This window comes from Cariama cristata, unplaced genomic scaffold, assembly GCF_000690535.1.
Source record: "Cariama cristata isolate BGI_N322 unplaced genomic scaffold, ASM69053v1 scaffold43, whole genome shotgun sequence".
Taxonomy (NCBI): Eukaryota; Metazoa; Chordata; class Aves; order Cariamiformes; family Cariamidae; genus Cariama; species Cariama cristata.
In genome coordinates this window covers 39210-52371 of record NW_009607559.1, presented here as the reverse complement: position 1 = coordinate 52371, position 13162 = coordinate 39210, and positions in this window count along the sequence as shown.

The window sequence follows — 13162 nt, the reverse complement described above, 5'->3', positions numbered from 1 at the left end:
ACGGCTCTTCAGCTTCCTCTGAGCTGCCTCCCTTTGTCCCTTCTTGTCTCCTTTCCAGGGACTCACTGGGCACAGACTCCATCTCGCACACCTTTGCAACAGCTGGCCCGGAGAAACTGCCCTCCACCCCTAAGGACACACTTACACACCATGGTATGCACTTTTTCCCACACAGCTCCATCTTTCCCTGCACTGCGTACTTACATTTCATCTTTCCAGAAATCTTAATAGCTGGGACATACAAGCATAAACTATTTTTATGAAAGCTTGTTAACTGGGCTTGCTTTACTCTTGATCTCACAAGAAATGAATTGGATTCAAGCACACACCCATGTGACAGTTTTGATGTTATTTTATTTATTGCCTGTCAGGGCTCAGGTTTTTCTCTGAATTTTCACGTTCCACCACCCCCCACCCCCCCTTGAACTTGTTCGTTATGTTTTTTACTGGAATATTTATCTTCATCAACTCATGTCAGCTTTCTTTGACTGCTCCTATCATCAATAAGTGTCCATCTCCTTGTAAAGACTACATTTGCTCTTTGATTATGGCTTTTCCCCTCTCTCACAGATAGAAAGCTGAAGTGATTACCTCAATTTGGCCGCTCTCTTTGCCCAAAAAAACCTGGTCAAGAAAAATGAAATTAAAATGCCTATGACTGTCTCTTGTCCCTGAAAATCCTGCAGAGATACAGAAGAAAGGATGGCAAGGGAATTGATGTCTAGTTTACACAAAAGGTATTTCCACCCTCACCTCAGAAAGGGCACTACCCCGCAAAGCCTCACGTCCTTTCCAGCAGCACGGATGTGCAGGCAAAGCTAGCATGGTCCATCACCCAAGGATGCCCAAGTGGGTAATGTAATACCAGCAGGTGCTCCTCTGCAGATTGGGTGGAAAAAGGTCAGTAAGATTTGCAGTACTGACAAGCCATCGAATTGTGGCACTTCATTACATTTTTACAGCTATCTCAATGCTTTTGATCTTTTATTAGCATTTTAATAAATGGAAATTGTGCAAACACAGGTAAATTCATAGGTTTTAGGCAGGGCTTTTTTATCTGCAGCCTTTTACAGAACTAGCCCTTAACCCTGATTAGGTCTATGTGATACCAATAACACGTATCTCCTGAGGCTGTAAGACTGAGCTGGCAACAGCCAGTCTTTTGCATGAAGTACCTATTGCTTACCATTTCTATTCAAGCTCAAAGTATCACAGCAGGAGCTTTCCCGTGGTAGAGCAGCAGCCCATGCCAGCCTTCACTCAGTGCAGCTGGGCATTATTTAGGAGAAAATGAACAGGAATATATTGTGAACTTCAAAGGAAAGTAATGTTCAAGCTTTATTCAAAGGCCCAGATGCAAAGGCGACCACCATTGCTAGCCCATAGCTAAAGTTTCAGGCATGAGGCACAGCTAAATCAGAGCAGACCTGAGGTGGGACATAGCGCTCACTCCAGAGCTGGGTGCTTGTAAGCTTGTGTGGATGCTTAAGAATTAGATAACTGTAACTTCAGGGCAAAGCAAAAAGGTACTTAGGGCCCTAAGAAGTCAGCAGAGACTATGTGATATCAAACCCCAGGTGGGATGTAGGTGGGACTCAGATTCCAAATCTTTTTTCTCCTAACATTTAGTAGGAGTGGCTCTGTCTCTGGTTCCTAATGCATTGCAAAGTAAATCAGTGTCACAGCTAAAAATGAGAGAAATGAAACATTGTGTGTACTTTGCACTGCAAGAAAGCTCCCAGTTTCTGCTCCAACCTGCCTGCTTTCCACGCCAACCCGTTACACAAGGACTGCACCTCATCATTCATCCTACTGTTGTCACCGCTTATTTCAAGATAAACAAGTGTCACTTTGGTGAATGGCACAATCCTTATCTTCATTACTTTTCTAACCACTGCCAACTGAGCGTATCAGACAGATGGTTACAGTGCTATCATTTATTACTCTTACCCTTCTCTTAAGCTTTTTTTTAGCATACATCTTTGTAGCCACATTTTTAGACTGAGCTCTAATAAAATGCTGGAGATCTCAAGGTTTCGCAAACACTGTCTCTGCCAGAGGTTATTTTTTTTTTAAAAGAACTAATTCTTTTTAACAATAAAAATGGATTTTACCACCTAATTTCAGGCAGATGTGAGCATCCACCACCCTCTTCTTACTGGAATAAAGAGTGTTGTAACAATTGCTAATGTCTCCACGGCTGGCATGCATTATTAGTTACCTTTTACCAGTGCTAAGAAGATTGTGAGCTACTGTGTTTGGGGATGACAAAGTGGCAGAAAACTGAAAATCTCAAAGAATTATTGGGCATCAACACTCTAATATTTAGAAAATTCTAGGTTTGCTAGAGATTCATAGTGAGACATGGATGTGTTATCTTTACAATTGGGTATTGAAAAATACTGATTGCCTGTTACGGAGTTCAGCAGCAGGCTGCAAGCACCAGCTTTTCTTGAAAACACCAGAAATTGTCCATGTGCCATTTGCAAATCAGAATGACAAGTTCAGAAAGGGATTGCTTTATTTCTCCCTTTTTATATTGTCAGAAAGTATTTACCTCACAAATGTTGCATGATCCAAATTCTCAGGAACGCTTTTCCTCTTTTTGGACAACTCAATTTATTAATCTGTTTATTTTTATTGTGGTCAAAGTAATGGCAATTGAAATATCCAAGATCCAAAATAGTGAGAGAATAGATTATTGTCACTGTACCTGTATGGAAGAAGAGGACAGACCCTCTTGGGTCTGGGAAGAAGAGGACAACCCTCTTGGAGGGTTGTTGGCCTCATTTAGACAGATTGATTGTGAGGATGCTTGGAGGATGCTCTGGAAAGACAACTGCCAGGTTTGGGGCCAGTCTGACAGGGGGGATGATGGTACAGAGTGTGCTGGTACAAGGAGGTGGCCAAGGGAGTGAAAGGTGGGAAGAAGCCAAAAAGGGAGGCAAGACTGTGAGTGTGAACAAAGAAAAGTGCTGTGCAGTTGAAAGAGTAGATACCCACCCATAATTATATACTGAAGAATTAAACAGAAGAGCTGAACCGTGCCAAGCCCAGCCCCCAGCCCCTCTCAGAGCTCGTGTCCCTTCAAAGCCACCAACAGTCATAGGCCTGTCTGGATCTGTCAGTGCCTCGCACCTTGTCTCATCCCTTGCATTCATGTAGAGCTAGAGGAAGAGACACTAGTAGAATTTCATGCTTATTTTCTACTTACTTGTATGTATTTTATACTTATTTTCTACAGGGTGCAATACTTAAATTTCTGGTGTACGTTGTTGCTGCAGCAATGTTAGTTGCTCTAATACCTGTGCTTAATTATTTTTGTAGGCTTATAATTGGATGGTCATTGTGGAAAACTGGATTCAGTCAGCAGGGATGACTACACTGTTCTATATAAAGTCTTTTAAGGCAGCTGTTTCCATGGTGTTTAAGTATTAAATACAGTAAGTGAGATTCCAGCAGCTCCTTGCAAGGTTGCTGGGCAGTCCCTACAGTTAGGGGTTGAAAACATATGACTTTCATTCAGATGGTGCTCAAAACTTTATAAGGCAAATGGAAAACAAATGCTAGTAAATCCATGTTCTTATGCATGATGCAGCACAACAGTCTGCTTAGTCTATATATATGTCAAGACACATTTCACTAAACTCCAAAACTGTCTGTGGGCAACTTTTTACATTTGGATATATCTGCCTATCCTTTAAGCAACCTGCATAAAATATTCCCTCTTTCTTTCCTTCCTTCTGTTGATGATTTTATTCTATGTTAGAAACATTTTTAAACATGTTAAGTGATGTTATTGTTACTATTGCAAATTGATATATGTGCTATAATGCAAACAGCCTGTGGGACAATCACTATGCTTTTGACTACATTTTAAAGGCGTCAGTGATTGTTAAGTAGGCCATTATGGAGGCTCAGGTTTTTAAAATGTATTGATTTAAATTATGTACGTTAATGCACCTATCAACATTACAAATGTAGTTTGCAGCAAACTACTTATAATATATGAATGATAAGACATAAATAATAACTATGTCTGTAAATTAAATTACTTGATTATACTGCAAAGATGACTCTAATTTGGAACAGAAAATTACTTTGAAGTGATTTCAGGAGCTGATAATGCTTTTAGAGTAGCAGAGCTTTATGAGCCATAGTCTTCTTTAAGTCAAGCATCAAACTTTCTGACAGATTTTGCCCACTAACCTGGTCTGTTGGGTATTGCTATGCCCTGAATGCCATGGATATGACAGACTGACAAAATAATGAGTGAAGACATTTGTTAACCAAAATACAGAAGTGCTTTAAATCAAAGACATGAATGCTTTTCTGATAGAAAGTGGACAACATTGGGTTGGGTATCAGTGAGAGCTAAGCTCTTAGAAGGGCCTTAACTTTGAGAGAAAACAGAGACCCACTGTCTCTAAAGGAGTTACAGATACCTTGGAATTTTTGAATATGCACAAAGAAATAATAATATTATAAAAAACCCAGAATCGATTAGGTTGGAAGAGACCTCTAGGATCATGGAATCCAACTTTGCCCTAGCACCACCATGTCAAGTAGACCATGGCACTAAGTGCCACGTCCAGTCTTTTCTTAAACACCTCCAGGGATGGTGACTCCACCACTTCCCTGGGCAGCCCATTCCAATGCCTAATGACCCTTTCTGTGAAGAAATGCCTCCTCCTTTCTAGCCTGAACTTCCCCTGGTGCAGTTTCAGACTGTGCCCTCTTGTCCTGTCACTAGTTGCCTGTGAGAAGAGACCAGCCGCCACTTCACTATACCCTCCTTTCAGGTAGTTGTAAGAGAGCGACCAGGTCTCCCCTCAGCCTCCTTTCCTTCAGCTCCCTCAGCTGCTCCTCATAAGACTTACCGTCTAGGCCCTTCACCAGCTTCACTGCCCTTCTCTGGACTTGCTCCATCACCTCCATGTCTTTCTTGTAGTGCAGGGCCCAGAATTGGACACAGTAAACCCTCTAGCAGAATTTGCTATGGAGGCTCTGAAATACAAGCTGAGCAGAAATGCAATGCTTAAGCACTACTCCCACCATGTCTTACATTGCTGGTATAGTAGATAAGATTCTGGATGAATTTCAACAGATAGAATAACCAAAAATAACTTACCAAACATGGACTTCTGTATCCAAAAGCTGCTTTGATAGTTTGCATGTACCTAAATGGAAAGGGATGATGTTGTGGGAAAGTACTGGAGAGCTTGTGTTCAAGGAGCAGTGAGCCTTTTCTGTATATCCCAAGTGAAGTACCGCACCTGCCTTAAAATCAGAGGGTAAAAACCTGGGACTGTTAAGGCACATGGTGACGGCTCAAGGCTTACCTGGAGCTCAGGGCAGTGATAGCACTGCCGTATATCCATAAGGAGAATCCTTCTCAAATCTCCTTGGCCATAAGGGCTCCCTAGATACTTGCTGGGGCATGTAGATCCCTTGGGGATTGTTTCACAGCGTGGGAATGTTTTTTGTAATTTGTGAGCTTCTCCTTTAAAGTCACCGTTAACACAAAGTAGGCAAGAGCAAAACAGCAACGATTCCTCTGGGCTGGATGAGCCATCAGATGTCTTGTTACAAAGTGACAAGAGACACTAATAAACAAAATATAAAAACAATTCTACTTTAAGAACTGTGGGTACTTCTAGTTGTTTGGTGCACTTATTTTTTTTCTAATCTAGTATCTCTAAATGTCCCAGCTATTACAACTAGGGTTTGGGGTCCATGTCTTCCTTCTGAATTCTGCCACTAGATCTTGAACTTGTACATTTGTTGTTCTGAAGACAATTACTAGGCACTTTGGGTGTGGGTTGTTTTTTTCTCCCCTTTAGTAAATGCAAATACTAGATGATGGTATGATCGTGCATCACAAGATGTTGAAGCATTCAACAGTCTTTCAAGTAAATGGGACTTGTTTGTTTGATCTCTCAGCCTGATATTACAAGTCATTCAACAGCATGATTTGGTTTTTTAATTATATTTTCATTTCTCCTCCGCAGGATGTGGTTAGGCAGCATTGGTTCTACAAAGGAACGAATCAGAAATTTGGAAAGCTTCATCAGTGAACTATTTGTGGGTTCTAGTTTGGGCAGTTAAAAGCATATGAGCAAGATACAGAAACATCTGGTGTGAGAGGAGGGAATGTGCAGCACAAACATATCCTCTCCATATAGCACCGGCTTGCCTTCCTGCTCCTCCCAGCTCACCAGCATGTGGGTGAGTTCCCCAGCTTCATGTCCTTCCTCCTTCAGAGGCAGCTCCCCAGGGTTCTTCTATCCCATGAGGAGGGTAAGGAGGAGAAAGTCCCTAATAATCCTTATCCCCTTCTACAGCAACACAGGTACCTTTCCTCTCGCTACCTCCTGCCATGCCGTATGGAGGCTTTGGTCTTCACCTTCACCATGGGATGAAAGAGATTAAAGAGGCAGAACAGATGCTTTAGGATACAATCTGTAGGTGTATTCCTGTTATACCACTGGCGTCTCTGTCTTCTCAGCAGCCATTGCAATTATATCACAGACAGTGGTGCCCCAGCAGCTGATTTGGCATCCTGAGATTCGCCTCAAAAAAGGAGTGGTAGTCCAGGTAGCGCTTTCAGAGGAGAGCTTTGCCAGATTTCTAAACAGAGGTGCTCAGTCTCAGTGCTCCCAGCGTGCAGTCCACAGGTCACTGGTTGAAGTGTTTTCCAGTGCAATTCTAATGCACACATCCCAAATCTGTGCTCATTTTTAATTCTGCTTCTGGGACATAGTAGCATCACTTCCCTCCCCTGTCATGCCCCACAAAATCCACACTTTTTAACGCAGTCTGTCATGCTAGTAATGAGGGATGAGGAAAAGAAAAATTTCAAATCCACATTCACACAAAGGAAGACATTTATGAAATATATGTACCTACTAATTTTGCCTCGCTGTTTCATTTCATTTGAATCATGTCACTTTTGGTAGAAACTTTTCATGACCATTCTTGGAGATCAGACACTGAGATCCCCTGGGAGAGTGTTCTAAGTCTCACTCAGCTGCTAAATGATGCAAGTTATAGAAATATTGCAAATGACTCTGTCATCAACAGTCAGATCTGCATAAGCCTGACACTGCAGATTTTCCTTATGTCAGCTGTTAGCCTTTTACACGCCCTGTGGCCCATTTGCTATATATACCTATAGTGCTTGCCCATGGAGATGGTATCGGCTTCAGCACAAGCTGGCTGAAAGGCAGAGCAGTGAACAGTTGCATAGCCCTTTCTGAGGCAGTGCCGATTGCTCTACACTGCATTACATACTCTATCTCTAAGAAATGTGTTGCAGGGAAATTACTAAAACAATGTTTCAGAAACTGGTTTCAGCAGCTTTCCCTGATGAAATATTTATTGTGGAACTGGTGTCTTGCCTCTGTTGTTTGAGATCTGGACATAAATTATATTGTTATAATGAAACCCCTAGTAGTCTGCCAGACTGATGATGGGTTGGGGAGAGTAGATTTCAGATTTGCATTGACATAGATGAAGACATTTATGAGATTTACAGTGACTAACATTGTCTCAGTCTCTCATCATTTCATTTGAATCATGTCAACCACACTGTGCCACAAAATGCTCCAAGAAATGTCACGGAGGAACATTTTTCTCCCTCTTTGAAATACATCACCCTAAATCCATTAACTTGGGACATGCCAGAAACCTAAGGGAACGCTGAATCCCAGATCTGGCTTGTTTTGCTGTTATGCACAAGTGACGCCTCTTGCCTGGCAGAGACACAGTAGTGCCTGTCCCTGGCCCAGGACTGAGGTGCCTTTGGTAAGGGCAAGCTTGACTGACAGAGGATGTAAAGACCGCACAGCAGGTTGTGCCTATGTTTACAAATCAGCTTTTTAATCTAAATCTAAGCAGTTTTGTAATCTAAATTAGATCTCTAAATTACCTAAATCTAGATACCAGGTATCTAAGCTTTAGATACAGAGAAATACGTATAAATATACATTTACATTATTAGCATTTTAATTTAAAACTGCCATGGATTAATATTTCCCAGATTCCTTTCTCATGTCAGTATTTTACTAGAGTATTTGAAAGTGTGTTTTGAAAACAAGATAACTATACTTTGTCTTTTGTTCTCTCTTAGGAATGGAATGATGTCACTGTTCTTCGTCACCTTTGACTTCAAAGATCAATATTGATCAGTACTGATCAACAAATTGCTGTTTTTCCTACAATTTCCTACAAACTGGTTAAGAGCCAGTTTAATCTAATAGCTGTTGGCTGCTAATGTGTTACACCTTGACTCATTCTGATAGTCTAATTTCCATCTGAAAAGATTCAAAATGGTGATATTATGGATCAAACAAATATTATTTACATTAAGAAGATGTCAACTGAGGCATGGTTAAGAAAAGGAGAATTACTGTCTTCTATAAAGTCAAAGCTAATCTGTTCCTTTCCAAAGAATCACAGCTTTTCCACTGCATTATGCAGAGAACTCATTCCCCCCAAGTACTTCACCAAGCCTCTTACAACTAGCTCAGTCTTGGATATCTGTTTGGTTTTATTTTTGTACTTTGAAATGGAACTTCCTTCTGGAGACACTGAAAACCAAAACACTAAAAGAACACACACTTATTGTTGTCAAAATAATAAATCTGCCTAATGGTCAGTCAAACAGTCAGCACCTAAAACAAAGACAGTCCATCCTTTAATAGATGAGGCTTATTGGATGCACATACAGCTACACCAAAGGAGCGTTAGGAGTCACAAGAACCTGGAGTTTGTCTGTACCTGAGGTGTGAGCAGATTTGGATCCTGTAACTTAGTTCACAAGCCCAAAATTTCCACTGGATCGCAGGGCATTTGTTCTTTGCCAGGCTCTTTGTCTAAGGATGGTAACCCCTCCACTCACATCAGCAGTCACTTGTCCTGCCCCAGCTGCAATGCTCCTTCCTTTCTGCTCTGCTTTGGAAATCTTCAATCTCTAAATGAAAGCTACCTTTCTCATTTCTCTGAGGTGATCAAACTGGTTGACCTACCAAATCACTGTGCTTATTCTATGCTAAAATATGGATTCCTTATTTTAAAAAGTGATCACTTTAAGAGTAATGACAAATTCCATCACTGATCTTTACTGAAGTCAAATAGGCTACATCTACACAGCGTAAGGGCTGAAGCTTCCAGGCTTGCTGGAGCTTAATTTCAACACACATCTACTTTCCTTATCTAAACAAATGTCCTTGGAGCAGGGTCTGAAGCAATTTACTGGTAGTCCCAGGTGTGACTATTACAGAAAACACCTTTGTAGTTGAAAGTGAGACAACATTTGAGCCTAAATGATGCTCTAAATGCAACTCACCTCAACATAGGAATGAACGATTAATATTTGGAAGAGTTTCCCTCTAAGTAGTCATTAATAGACAGAAATAGTATGGGAAATAATTATTCCCCTGTTTATTTCCCAGCTAAAGTTTCCCTTTTCAGATAATATAAGACCTAGGACATAGTTAATGAACTGATCATCTAGTAGGCTTAAACCAGAAGTATTTATTTACACAGTGTAATTACTCAGTGGAATATATTGCCACAAAATTTTGGAGGCCAAAATTAAAACAGCTTTTAAAAGCTATTGGATGAATTAATGGGAAAAAATGCGTTTCTCTTAAACACTGTGATCTGCTACCATCTGAGTCAGAAAATTCCTGTGCCACGGATTGGCAGAAGCTTGGAAGACATACCGTACTTGGAAGAAAAGTATTGCATGCTTCCTGTGTTATTCTGTATTTCTTTCTTCAGCGTTTGCTGTTGGTCCATGTGAATGGGATAAGATTGACCCGTTGTCTGAACATGGCTATTTTCATGTATGGATAGATTTTTTAGACAGACCTTAAACTTCAGGGATCAGTAAAGACACTAAAGAAGTCAAGTTTTTTGTTTTAAAAGATATGGATGCAAGGATATGAAATGTAGTATGTTGTGAAATCCTTATCTATGTAAAATATGAAAAGAATGCAAATTGGGGCTTAAAAAAATGTAAACTACCTTAATACCTTTGAAGATTATGGGTAGGTAGTTTTCAGTTGTATCTGGACAGCATGGACCCCACACAGGCATGACATAATTAACAATGTATTTGCTTAATGATTTGACCTTGCTGAACTGCCAAAATGCTAAGTATTGAGCAAGTACACTAAAAGCCTAAGGAAACTTAGGGAATCTACAGTAACACACTGTCTTTCTGTAATCTAGGTCCTGCATTCCAACCCTAACAACCCCAGTGAAGGAATTTCATTATACTCAGTGTGAATTTCATCATTTTGAATGAATTAATCTTTCATTGAGGCCATTTGACACTGTCTTATAACTTGAAAAATAGCTGGATATTTAAAGTAAACCTCAGTAATCATTAATTTTCTAAATGAAGGTTAGCAGGGCAGTTTCAGATCCATTTTTTTCTTTATCCTACTTTTCTGGTATTAATCAGTCTGTCCTTTGGCTCAGCTGCATGGGCATTAAAAGTATCATGTTACCACCGCAAATAAATGCAGGAATCAAAAAAAATCTTTTCCACCTATACCATATAAGGTCTGTGAGACAGAGACTGTTTTCTTAGTTACTTAATTCAACAGCACAATAGAACTTGACTCCTAATTGGTTGTCAAAGATTATTCTAGACAAGGAAAGTTTATTAAATTTTTCTCTTAATTTTTTGCCCTTAAGATACGGCATTTGAAATCCGCAGTACCAAGTGCAGTCACAGTAACTGAAATCTTTATGTAACTCATTGTAAGGGGTCATTGTTTGACTCTGCTATTTAAATATGATAGCAAATATCTGATTATGGACTATCCATTCTCTAAGCCTCTGGAAGAGTTCCTCCATGTCTCTAAACAAGACAGGTATTTTACTCTGCTCTCTCTCTGTCTGTCTCCCAGAAGAAACAAGTAGATTAAAAGTGTGACTTTTAAAATACGTCTAACCAGCTGCTGTTTTATGTCTTTTTTTCTATAACAGAGACAAAAAACATTGCAGTTTGAGTTAGAGGCAAGTTATGAAATCCCTGATGTGCAACAACTGTGGTCTAGACAAGCTGAATGGTTTTGCCTGGTCCCAAGGCAGACAACATAAAAGAGGAATAGCAGTGAAATTATCAGCTGGTAATCTTTTGGCTAAGAGGAAAGACCTCTTAAAGAACACTGTAGCCACCTCAAGGCTTGACTAGAAAGACTAATTCATTGTATTAAACCCATTCAGCAGCAACAGATTGTCTGACCTGTGCAGGGGATTAGTTTCCAATGAAGCTGTTGTATTTCAGACTCCTAAAAGCAAAAACCACTTGACATCAGGGAGAAAAGGGCAACAAATATATTACAAAACTTAATGAATCCTATAGATGTAAGAGTTCAACTAAAGGTAAAAAAAAAGCATGCTATAAATGTCAATGGGTAGTATGGGCTATTACAATATCACTTTACTCCTGCTTTTACTGAGGTATTACCACTGTTTCCAATTGGGTTGCACCAGTATAAAACTGGAAAATGGATCGCTTAGGCTGCTATAATTTATAATAGGATATAAATTATTTGGAGCTGAAATTCCATCAGTTTAATGGCACAATGTCAAAAAGTTTAAGCTACATCCAGGAAAAATATAGATTTTTCTAACTATGTACAAGTGTTAGTGCTTTTATTCAAGTCTGTATTTGACACTATGTCAATAAGCAACATGAAGAAAAAAGCACAGATTTCCTTGTGCTCAAAATCAAGCCCATCAATGCTACCAAACAATTGGACTCTAGTCTACCTCCGTAAATCTGGTATGATGCCTTCATACCAGTTTAAGGCCAGTTTAACTCAGTACCATAATGCATTAAGTCACTGAGATCGATAAACCATATTTTGTGAAGAAAATGTGTTTCTGATTACAAATGGAAAATGTGTACACAACACAGCTCCTGGAGTGCCTGAACTAGCATCGTCATAGAGGATAAGAAGGCACAATTAAACCTGTATTTCCCATGTTCCCTTCTTGTCCCAAAAGCAGATTTTGGGGGAAGCAGGACCCTCTGAGCTGGTCTCGTTTTGCTGCAAATGCTCAGGTGCACCAAGGTGACATGGAACAGCAGGCAGACAAGAGCAGCGGTGGATAACCTGGATAACCTCTGCCCTGCCCGGCCAGGGAGAGCCAGTGCTCCCCGTAACACAGGAAATTTTGACGGGGATAGAAATTGAATCCAGATCTCGTAGTCCACTAGACTTCCTCATGCCTCATACTCATATAAGTATCCTAACAGCACAGGTATGCAACACTTTTCAGGATTTAGCATAATCCACCGCTGTACGTTGTACGTTGTACGGAAGAGAGGATCTCCAGAGTGCAGAGCTGGCACCTCAGCAAGGAGGCAGGGCGGCCAGGTCCGGTCACTGTTAGCAACTGGCAATCGATCTCGCATATACCTGAATTCTCCTCATTTTGTGCCATAGAATTAATTCTGAGTGTTTTACTGAATTTACAAATGACTCCCTTCAACAGTTATTCAGCAATTTTTTTTCCACCTAAACCACCTTAAACTATTGAAAATAGATTGAGTGATTTTACCTCTCTCAAGTCGCAGTTGCTGGCATCAAACCAATACTAATATTGACCATCCAAGAGAAAACAATAAAGTTTCTGAAAGCAAACTGAGAGAAAAGGCGCAGGGGTGGTGGTGGTGGTGGTGGTGGTGGGCGGGCAGGCAGCAGTGGGGCAATCAGTGCCTATAAATACCTGTATACAAATACAGGAAAAATAAAGAATTGCAGCGAGAAATTTACTCTCTGTTATTTTTCACAGCCTCTATAGGAGAAAAGTAAGATACATATGGAAAATTTTCCATTGATTTCGGTGGGCTTCAATTTGGCCCACAAGCTATAAAGACATTATTTCATTATGGACTGGTTCACTATTGCATGTTGTCAGACACAGAGAAAATCTGCATTGCTACTGCCAATGCAGTATCTGCTGTGGAGGTAAAAATCTCCAGCTTCCCGTGCCAGCTATCAAAACACTTTAAACCGTTCAAGATCTCAGGTAATCTGATTAAGGGACACCTTTTCATTCCCAGTACAGTCAGCTTGGTGCCAGTTGCTGCAGAACACATAAAAGAAAGGCTGAATGAATCACAATGTTTGTA